The sequence below is a fragment of the Artemia franciscana genome, chromosome 6 (assembly GCF_032884065.1).
Source record: "Artemia franciscana chromosome 6, ASM3288406v1, whole genome shotgun sequence".
NCBI classification, from domain to species: domain Eukaryota; kingdom Metazoa; phylum Arthropoda; class Branchiopoda; order Anostraca; family Artemiidae; genus Artemia; species Artemia franciscana.
The window spans coordinates 3040347-3051202 of NC_088868.1; the positions used below are offsets into that span (position 1 = coordinate 3040347).

At 33.2% G+C, this 10856-nt stretch overlaps 1 long non-coding RNA gene across 1 annotated transcript in view; it reads right to left on the bottom strand.

The window, feature by feature from the left end:
* Positions 1 to 509: 509 nt before the first annotated feature.
* LOC136027917 (uncharacterized) overlaps positions 510 to 10856 on the bottom strand; it is a 29784-nt gene continuing 19437 nt past the window's right edge. Inside the window, exons 3-4 of the long non-coding RNA XR_010617695.1 lie at positions 8110 to 8304; positions 510 to 2452 (exon numbers count right to left, since the gene is read on the bottom strand). This is a non-coding gene — a long non-coding RNA (uncharacterized LOC136027917). The remainder of the gene's footprint in view (positions 2453 to 8109; positions 8305 to 10856) is intronic.

Sequence of the window (10856 nt, forward strand, 5' to 3'; positions counted from 1 at the left end):
TTTCTTGTTTCATCTTTTCCAATTCACTTTTACGCGTAGAGATGTTAAGGGTAATTGTCCCGGGTGAATTTGCATCAGGATTGAATTGTCCAGACGATATTTCCGCGAGGAGGGGGATTTTTCCATGGAGGTGGAACCAGGTATCTTGGTTTTATTTAAAAAAGGATAAAAATCAAATAGAAAAACACGTTTTTTTAACTGAAATTAAGGAGCAACATTAAAACTTAAAACGAATAGAAATTATTACGTATATGAGAGGCCCAACCCCTCTTCGACGCTTCACTTGATACGCTAAAGTTAATTTTTTTTTCCCAATTCCTGAAAAACAAGTCCTGAAACACAAGGGTCGTTTGATTAGAACAATGAATAACCTTTTTAAAGTGCGAAAAAACTATGGCATAAAAGCGAGGGGTTGAGGAGGGGACGAACCCCTCATATACCTAATAATTTCTGTTTGTTTTAAGTTTTAATGTTGTTACTTACTTTCAGTTGAAAAAACTTGTTTTTTTTTTATTTAACGAGGCTTAGAGACAAATTTTTTTTAATGGCAATGGAAGAGCATGTTGATTAAAGCAAAAGTGTATAAAAATGAAAAAAAAAGGAATTACAAGAAGTACACGAAACAATAGCCTACTTAAAAAACAATATATAAACCCCGTGCATTCAGTTCTGTTGAGTAATGCCGAAGCGTTTCTCGGGTATTTTTTAACAATACAGAAAATTTTGAACTTCGTTATCAAACACAAAAATATTCAAGACCTTTAGACTCAGTGTTTATAAAAAGTAACGCATTATTAAAGTAGTTTGTTCAAAGTAAAACATTAGAACGAAGATTAAGAAGATCAAATACAAAATTTTAATTTAATATTTTTATTTTGAATGCCAAAAACCACTATATTTGACACCTCTATGCTTCATAACTGTAAGAAATTAATTTTTCTTTCAAAGTGAAAGCTAGATAAGTACAATCACTCCTGGAATAAATATAAATGATAATAAAACACAAAAACATGTCTGTTAAGGGGAAAAATACAGAAATTCCCAGCATTCCACTCAGAGAAAGCATTTCCGATTGTAGTGAATTCATATGTCAGCTTGTGGGTACTCTTCACATATAATTTTCACTACAAGGAACAGTTTGGCAACTACCCCTTTCCCTAATTGTAAAATTCAAAAGCCTACTCTGTCATTGGTCTTTTAATGACAACGAATACTACTAGAAATATTTTGTTTTGTACTTGATACAACATTGAAAATAAAGTTAAATTATTGTGGAAGAAAATCATATATATAGCATTATATAAATTTTTTTTAGATTAATTTTACTATAATTTCCAAGACTGTTCCAAGACCCTCCTATATGGTACACTTTCTGTTCATTTTAAGTTTTAATATTCCCCCAGAATTTCAGTTGATAAGAAACCATGTTTCTTTTGATTACAAAATAAAGCTAATATCTATGAATCAATAAAAAAAAAGAACAGAAATTTAAATACATAATCATATGAAGGAATCATATAACAGATACTTATACAAATACAAAAAAAAAATCATAAAACGAGTGAAAATCGAAATGCATACCAAGTACAACAAAAATTATAACGAACAGGAGTTCGGGCTACTTGTTCTCGCTACCTGTAAACCCAAAACCACTCATATTGCTGTTGCTGCTCGGGGACAATTGAATTACATCATCCCTCCCTCCCGACACAAATGATTCTTCCTTTTTGGCTATGAAGAAATTGTGTGGATTTTCGACAGCGTGTTTAGCTCTTCGAAATTTCGATAAAAATTAAAAAATGAAATAACTCCAATGATTGACAATGATGACTTGGAAAAAGTATGAAAAAAAATTGAATGTTTAGTCAATACTTATTTTTAGTCTATAATTATTTTTATAATTATAATTTTATTTAGTATATATATATATATATAATTATAATTATTTTAATTCTAGGAAATTTCCTAGATTTAAAAAGACAATAAAAAGACAACAAGACAATAAAAAGGGGAGGAGAGCCCCTTTTTAGTACCAGATATAACGCTAACATTTATGAATACCCGTGTAGAAATTAAAGAAAAAGTCAGGCACCTCGGTGTTATTTTGCATCGAAAGCTGTCATGGAGCTGTCACATGTCACAACCAGAGTTGATGCAGCTAAGCAGCATTCCTTGCAACTTATGTCAGCAGCATAAACAACATGGGGTTTAAAACCACTGGCTTTAAGCAAATTATATAAAGATATCATTGAAAGCACTATACTATACGCTGCACCTGTATGGGTAGTAGCCGTAAAGAAAAAAATTATTCAAAATGTACTAAGATCCGTACAAAAAATGTCAATGATTGCCATTTCAAAGGGTCTCCGATGTACGAAAACAGATACAGTGACAGGTGTCGCTGGATGTTTTCTCTCGATCAACGTCCAATTGAAGTATCTTTGAGCAGATGCTATAAAAAAGATAGACCAAATTATTAGCCAAGTCAAGAAAACAGGCATTCTGGCATTTGTTTCAGGTCAAATATGCATAGTATTTTTATAGATGAAGAAGCATTATCATTATTTACAAGTTGTGAAAATACAAGTGACCAAATTATTAACTTTGATAGGAAAAAATTACATAATTTGATTTTAACTCGATGGTTTTCAACCTTCAAAATTGCAACCAAGCCGTGGACAAAACACTTTTTTAAAACACTCAATGATTTTAAAGCAGCGGCAAAGATAACCCCATCTTTTAAGCTTACACAAGTGTCATTCTTGATTAAATTCATTTTTATATAAAATTAAGAAAATAGATTCGCCTTTATGTGTCTGTGGTAAAGAAGAAACTATGGATCATGTCATTTCTGATTGTCCCTTTTACATACCAGCTAGATTTTCATTACAAGTAAATTTAGGTTTTTATAGCGTAAACTTCACATTGGATCTAAACTTGGTGTGGCATATGAAAGATGTACGTCGTTTATTCATGAATTTTATTAACAAAATTGGTCGCCTAGATTTTTAGAATCAAGGAATTTAGAACTCATTAGTACAATTCCTGTATTTTATATGTATGTGTGGTAAATGAATTATGTTGCTTTCACGTTCTTTTTTAAAAAAAATTTCCAGCGTTTAGCTTTAGAATAGAAAGTGAAATACTTTTTGTAAGTCGAATCACTAAATAAATTCGTTCATTCAAGTTATGTTGGAAAGAGTCCAGAGTCAAACGCGCAGATGTCAAACAGTTCTTGGTAATGAAAAGTAGTAAGGAGCCACCCGGTTCAATAGTAACCAAAACTAGAAAAACGGAATTTTTATACCAATAGCTACATCAAAAGAATCGCATTTTAATGCTTTTTTAAATATATAAGTTTCATCAAGTTTATTCTTACCCATCAAAAGTCATGAGCCTGAGAAAATTTGGCTTGTTTTAGAAAATAGGGGAGAACAACCCCTAAAAGTCAATGAATCTTAACGAAAATCACACCATCAGATTCAGCGTATCAGAGAACCCTTTTGTAAAAGTTTCAAGATCCTATCTACAAAAATGTGGAATTTTGTATTTTTTGCCAGAAGGCAGATCGCGGATGTGTGTTTATTTGTTTTTTTCCCAGGGCTGATCGTATTGACTCAGTGGTCCTAGAATCTTGCGAGACGGCTCATTCTAACGGAAATGAAAAGTTCTAGAGCCCTTTTTAAGTGACCAAAAAAATTGGAGGGCACCTAGGTAATTATTTTCCCAAAGTCACCGGATCAAAATTCTGAGATAGCCATTTTATTCAGCGTAGTCGAAAAACCTTATAACTATGTCTTAGGGGACGACTTACTCCCCCATAGTTCCCGTGGGAGGGGCTATAAGTTACAAACTTTGACCAGTGCTTACATATAGTAATTGTTATTTGGAAGTGTACAGACGTTTTCGGGGGGATTTTTAGGTGGAGGAGGGTGGGTTGAGAAGAGGGGGATATATTGGGGGAACTTTCCTTGGAGGAATATATCATGGGGGAGGAAAATTTTCATGAATGGAGCGCAGGATTTTCTAGCATTATTTAGAAAAAAGCAATGAAAAAACTCCTCCAAAGAGAGCAGATCCAGTAAGGTTATCTCAATCACGTATCGAAGACATTTGCTTATTCTACCCACCAAATTTCATCCCGATATCTCCACTCTAAGCGTTTTCCAAGATTTCCGGTTTTCCCCTCCAATTCCCACTGATGTCAACAGATATGGTCAGGATTTGAAATAAGAGCTTTGAGACATGATTTCCTTCTAAATTTCAAATTTCATTAAGATTCGGTCACCCTTTCTTAAGTTAAAAATACTTAAATTTTTCTAATTTTTCCAAATAAACACCCCCAAGCTCCCCCAGAGAGAATGGACCCGTTCCATCTATGCCAATCGCGTATCTATAACTTTTTCTTATTCTTTCCATCAAGTTTCATCCCGATCTCTCCACTCTAAGCGTTTTCCAAGATTTCCAGTTTCCAAGATTTCTGTTTCTCCCTCTCCAACCCCCTATGTCTCCAGATCCGATTTGAATTGAAAATTGAGCATCTGAGATATAAGATCCTTTTATATATCAAGTTTCATTAAGAACCTATCACCCATTCGTAAGATAAAGATACCTCAATTTTCACGTTTTCCAAGAACTCTGGTTTCCCCCTCTAAACCCCCCCCCCAATATCAATATTCTAAATATCAAATTTCATTAAGATCTGATCACCCATTCGTATGTTACAAATATTTCATTTTTTCTAATTTTTCCGAATTACCCCCCCCCCCCTCCAAACTTCAACAAAGAGAAGACCCGGTCCTATTATATCAGTCACGTATCTTGGACTTGTTTTTATTCTTCCCACCAAGTTTTATCCTGATGTCTCCGTTTTAAGTGTTTTCCAAGATTTCTGGTCCCCCCCCCCAACTTCCCCTCCCATTGACACTGGATCCGGTCGGGATTTAAAACGAGAGATCTGAGTTACGAGGTGCTTCTAGTAATAAAATTTGATTAAGATCCCATTACACCTTCGTAAGTTAAAAATACCTCATTTTTCCTATTTTTTCAGAATTAACCCCCCCCCCCCAACTCCCCCAAATAGAGCGGTTCTGTTCCGGTTATGTCAATCACGTATCTAAGACTTCTGCTGATTTTCCATACCAAGTTTCATCCCGATCCCTCCACTAAGATTTCAGGTTATCCCCTTCAACTCCCCCCAATGTCACCGGATCTGGTCGGGATTTAAAATAAAAGCTCTGGGACACGATATCCTTCCACGATTATCCTTCCTTAATGAAATTTATCAAATTTCATTAAGATCCAATTACCCGTTCGTAAGTTAAAAATACTTAATTTTTTCTTCTTTTTTTTAATTAACCGGTCCCCACTCCCCCCCCCCCAGATCGTCAAATCGGGAAAAAGACTATTTCTAATATATCCCATAGCCATACCCCCTCTAGATCCTGCGGCATGATATACAGGAAACATAATCAAACAAATCTACAAGCCAAAAATTTGGGTGATTGATTTGAGATCTCATATAGACATCTATAGTGGTAAAACATTAACTGATTATAGTTTGACTATTTCTCTCAAATCTACTTTTTAAAACTGTAAAATCTTTAGCGTAAAGAGCAGTGTGTTGAGGAGGGAATACTTTTTCCCTCATATAAGTACCAAATTTTGAGATAGCCATTTTATTCAGCATAGTTGAAAGGCAGAATTTGTATGCCTTTAGGGATAACACGACCCACAATAGCCCCTGGGGAAGGGTCTACGCTATAAGATTTGCCAATTGTTCACGTACGGTATTTGTTATTGGGAAGTATGCATACATTTTCGGGTAAGGGGCGAATTTTCTCCAGAGGATTTTTCCACATGGAGAATGTTCCATAGGGAGGGAAGTTTCCAGGCGGTGAATTTTATACTGGGAAATTTGCCATAATTCCAATGCGAAATTCTTCTTATGTCTTGCTTTCACTTTGTCGACTCATTTTTACACGAAGAGATGTTAATGGTAATTGTTTGGGGTAAATTTTCACCAGTTTTGAATTGTCTAAGGAATATGTCCATGGGGAGGATTTTTCCGTAGAGGTGGAGCCAGACTTCCTGGCATTATTTTAATAAAAAATCAGAAATTAAATAAGGAAATAAGTTTTTTCAACTGAAAGTATGGAGCAACATTAAAATTTAAAACGAACAGAAATAATTAGGTATTTTAAGGGGGTAGCCCCCTCCTAAGCACCAAGCTCTATATACTAAAGTGTATATTTGGTCCCAATTCTTTCGAAACGATTCCTGAAACACAAGGTTCTTTAATTAGAACAGTAAGAAGCTGTTTTAAAAGTACTCGAAAACTTTAGTGTAAACAACGCTGTAAAAACATCTTTTTTAAAAACATCTTGTCAAATCTTTCCACTTTGACTGACTCATTCAAAATGTGTGAATCAACATGATTGATCACAGCAATAAATGAATTTATTGCCAGGAACTGAATAAAAAAGGCAAGAATCCGACGCACAACTGTCTTCATACACCAAGCATGTCTAACCTGTTTATTTGTATCAATAAAAAATTGAAAGCGTGCTTCCACAATAGAGAATACCTTTCAAGGCGAGTCTATTAACTTTTCCCCTGCAAATTCTAAAATCTGGAAATCTGGAAAATCATGTTATTGCCAATGGTGCTAATCACGTATTGTAAAATTTCACTAGGGTGCTCGGGAGCTTTTAAATCAGCTAAAAAACTGTGAGATTTTTAAATGGCAATTCCCGCATCTGCCTAATGGCACTTGGAGGCCTTTTAAATGAACTTGGCTGATTCAGAATATATATATATATATATATATATATATATATATATATATATATATATATATATATATATATATATATATATATATATATATATATATATATATATATATATATATATATATATATATATATATATATATATATATATATATATATATATATATATATATATATATATATATATATATCCTCTGTTGAATCTTTTCAAGATACGAAAAACAATGCCCCTTATATCCAGAGAAAAATTGACAAAAAAAAATTTTCCTCTTTTTTACGGTTGTACTAACCCCTTTTCAAGATCACAATATTTTTTTTATATTATGGCCCATAAGATATGGCCCAAAATATACGTATGTTTTTTAAAATATCTTTATCGTTTTCATAAAATGACGGTGCATTCCTTTGCCCTTTTTTATATATGGAAAAATTTATAAGCCTTGTATATGTTATTCCGCTTTTGTTTTTGCTTCGATTAAAAATTTGGCCCAGGCTAGCTTTCGAGTTATCTTAAAATAAATTTTATCTTACTGTTTGCATTTGATGGCGTTTGCATTTGCTTAAAATTTCTTTTTAGTAAAAGGAAAAATGTTTAATATTTGAAAATTTGAACCGTAAGCAAAGTTACATTATTCAGCTGTAACTAATCGACTACCTGTAAATCAGGATATACGTAATAAAATATTAAAATTGTTATTAATGTAACAAACTTAGTTTATGTCTCCTTTAAACTTCTATCAGCAAAACGAAATTTCTTTTACCAAATGTACAATTTTCCTGACTGAATGACAAAAAGCAATTTCAAACGAACTATTATACCAATTGTCTTATAATTTAGTTTTATTGGGCGGCGTTTGAGATTTCTATCCATTAGAGAGGGGTCTTAAAATCAAATAGCGTCAATCAAATCAAGGATAAATGATAAATTCGCCTTTTACCGATAGCTAGGAATTAACTCAAGGGTAGTTAATGCGAATTTCGCTACCCTTAAATGTATTCATAAATATGAATTCATCTCTGTCAGAAAAATTATATATTTGTTGATTACCCATCACACCATAATGTGTAGTCTCTCCCTAGTCCCCAGTATTAATCCAAAAGAGAAAACTCTTTAAGAGAAAAAATAGCACTGAACGATATTAACTACTGCAAATAATATGGTAAAATAAAAATAGATAATTGTCAGTCAACCGCAATTAATTCAGTTTCAGATTTCAATCAAGTTTCCAAAATAGCTCATCCAAGAAACCCAATATTCCTCAACCCGTTATCGAGGAAATAATAAAAATTTATTTTCCCGATCTATGTCTACTACCTTATATTTTGCTTTGTCATTAGCCATTGGTATCAAATTGAGTGTCGCTGAGTCTCTTCTTTTCTCTTAAATAACATTCTGTAGCCATTTTCAATTTCTAATAAGTTTCTATACAAATTGTTCTTCTTTTTTTGAAGTTGTTCTTCTTTTTTTGAAGTTGCTCTTCTTTCATATTACGGTGGGGAGTTTTTACGCCTGAAAAAGCACATAATTTATGGTAAGTAAACAGTCACATTTTACTATCGTGCTTACCGTGCTTCGGTATGGCGATCAGCGAATCAGTTTCTTTTTAAAAGATGAACTAATAATACCCAAGAAGAATGAATCCCAAGAAGGTAGGCAGGAGACATGGGCATTCAATCCAAAACTCTAGCTTTTTTCTTTTTTCACTAAGTGTTTCGCAACTTAACGAAAAACTCGAAACAAAACTTGAAAAATACACCTAAACAAAAAATCGTACTAAATTGAAGTACTAAAAACAAAACGAATATTAAAATGGACCTCATTGACAGGTATCCAGTTGCTTTAAGTAAAGAAAGTAAGCAAGAAGACATGTTTGCCACAACCTAAGCCGTTACAAGATATTAAAGGCCTAATGTAGTGTTGCATAAAGATACTATGGAGAGGATTATTCGGGGCATACAAACAAATATTAGCCTAATTACGGGTCAAATAAAAATTCCTAGAAACTGCTCCACCGTCCTTAATAATTATGCTACCTGGGTAAGTAACGCTGTTTTATTGACTTGAGTTTTCTTAAAAATAATTTTTTTTAAGAAAGCAACCCCGTTGAACTCCTGATTTAATATGAAACCAGCTTCTGACCTCATATTCTATCTTGACCGCAGCAATGTTATCAAACAGTTCATGGTAACGAACTATAGTACGGAGGGACACGGCTAAATAGTAACCAAAACTGTAAAAACGGAATTTTAATACCAATAGATGGGCCTACATCAACTGAACTTGACTTTTATGCTGACTTTAAATATATAAGTTTCATCCAAATAAATCCTACCCAACAAAAGTTACGAGCCTTAGAAAAAGTCATACAATCTTAATTGAAAGCACACAATCAGATTCAGCATATCAGAGAACCCTACTGTAGAGGATTCAAGCTCCTATCTGCAAAAATGTGGAATTTATGTGGAATTGTATTTTTTACCATAAAAATCACTGTGTTTATGCTATTTGCTTCTTTTTTTTCTCCCAGGGGTGATCCTGTCGACCCATTTTTCAAAGAATGTTGCGAAAGAGCTCATTCTAACAGAGTTTAAAAGTTCTAGCGCCCTTTTAAGTGACAACAAAAATGAAGGAAAACCAGCTCCCTCCCGCGCTTATTTCATCAGGGGAGGGGGATACGAGGGAGGATCTCTCCATAAAGGAATTTATCATGAGAGAAGAGAATTTCCATGAAGGGAGCACTGGATTTTCTGGAATTACTTTGAAAAAAAAACAATCAGAAATTAAACTGAAAAAAAAGTTTTTTCAACTGAAAGTAAGAAACAACATTAAAACTTAAAACAAACATAAATTGTTAGGCATAAAAGGGGGTTGGTCCCCTCCTAAATACCTCACTCTTTACGCTAAAGTATTTTCAGTAATTTCAAAAGAGCTATTTATTCTAATTAAACGGCCTTTGTGATTCAGGGGTCATTCTCAAGGAATTGGAACAAAACTCGAAATCTAGTGTAAAGAGCGAGGTATTGACAATTTTAACTGCAAGTAAAGTTACATTATTCTGCTCTAGCTGATCGACTATCGATAAAAGAACAAATCCGCTCTCAAATTGTAAAATTTTTAATAATGTAACAAACTTAGCTTATGCTATGATGTTGCGAATGGGAAATTGTTGGGAAACAAGTTTCCCAACAGACACCAAAGAACAAACAAAAATCATAAAACCCGTTTTTCAATCAACAAAAAATGTATGATCATCTTGAGATCTCTTTTTACTTATTTGCAAGGCCAGATGAAGGGGCTTATCGGGTCTGAATCCTGGTACTACTCGTACAAAAGCAACTAGTATAATTTTAGACAAATTTTTGATGCGTTTTGAAAAGCCGTTTTACCCCCCCCCCCCCTAAAAAAATCCTGGAGTCATTTCTTATTTTATTTTTATTTTTTTAATTTAAATGACTTGGATTGGATTTTCTAGACAACTTTTTAGAAAAGTTTTAAAATAAATTTTATCGTACCGTTTACATTTGATGGCGTTTGCATTTGCTTAAATGTTCTTTTTAGTAAAAGGGAAATTTTAATAGTTGAAAATTTGAACCGTAAGCAAAGTTACATTATTCAGCTCTAACTTATGGACTATCAAATTTTAAAATTGCCACTAATGTAACAAACTTAGTTTTTGTCCCCTTTCAATTCCCCTTCTTAAAATTCTCCTTTAAATTTCTAACCGCAAAACGAAATTCCTTTTATTGAATATACAATTTTACTGACTGAAAGACAAAGAGCGAGTTCACATAAACGATTACGCTAGTAATTGCCAATTCGCAAGAACTATTATACTAGTTGCTTTACATTTTAGTTTTAATGGGCACCTTTTGAGATTTCTATCCGTTAGACAGAGGGGGTCTTTAAATCACATAGCATCAGTTAACTCAAGGATAAACGGTGAATTCGCCCTTTATCGATATTAGAATTAAACTCAAGAATAGTTTGCGCAAATTTACCCTGAGTCTCTAAGTAAGAAAAATTTCCTTATTAAAAAATTATAAATAAGAAATATTTGTTAA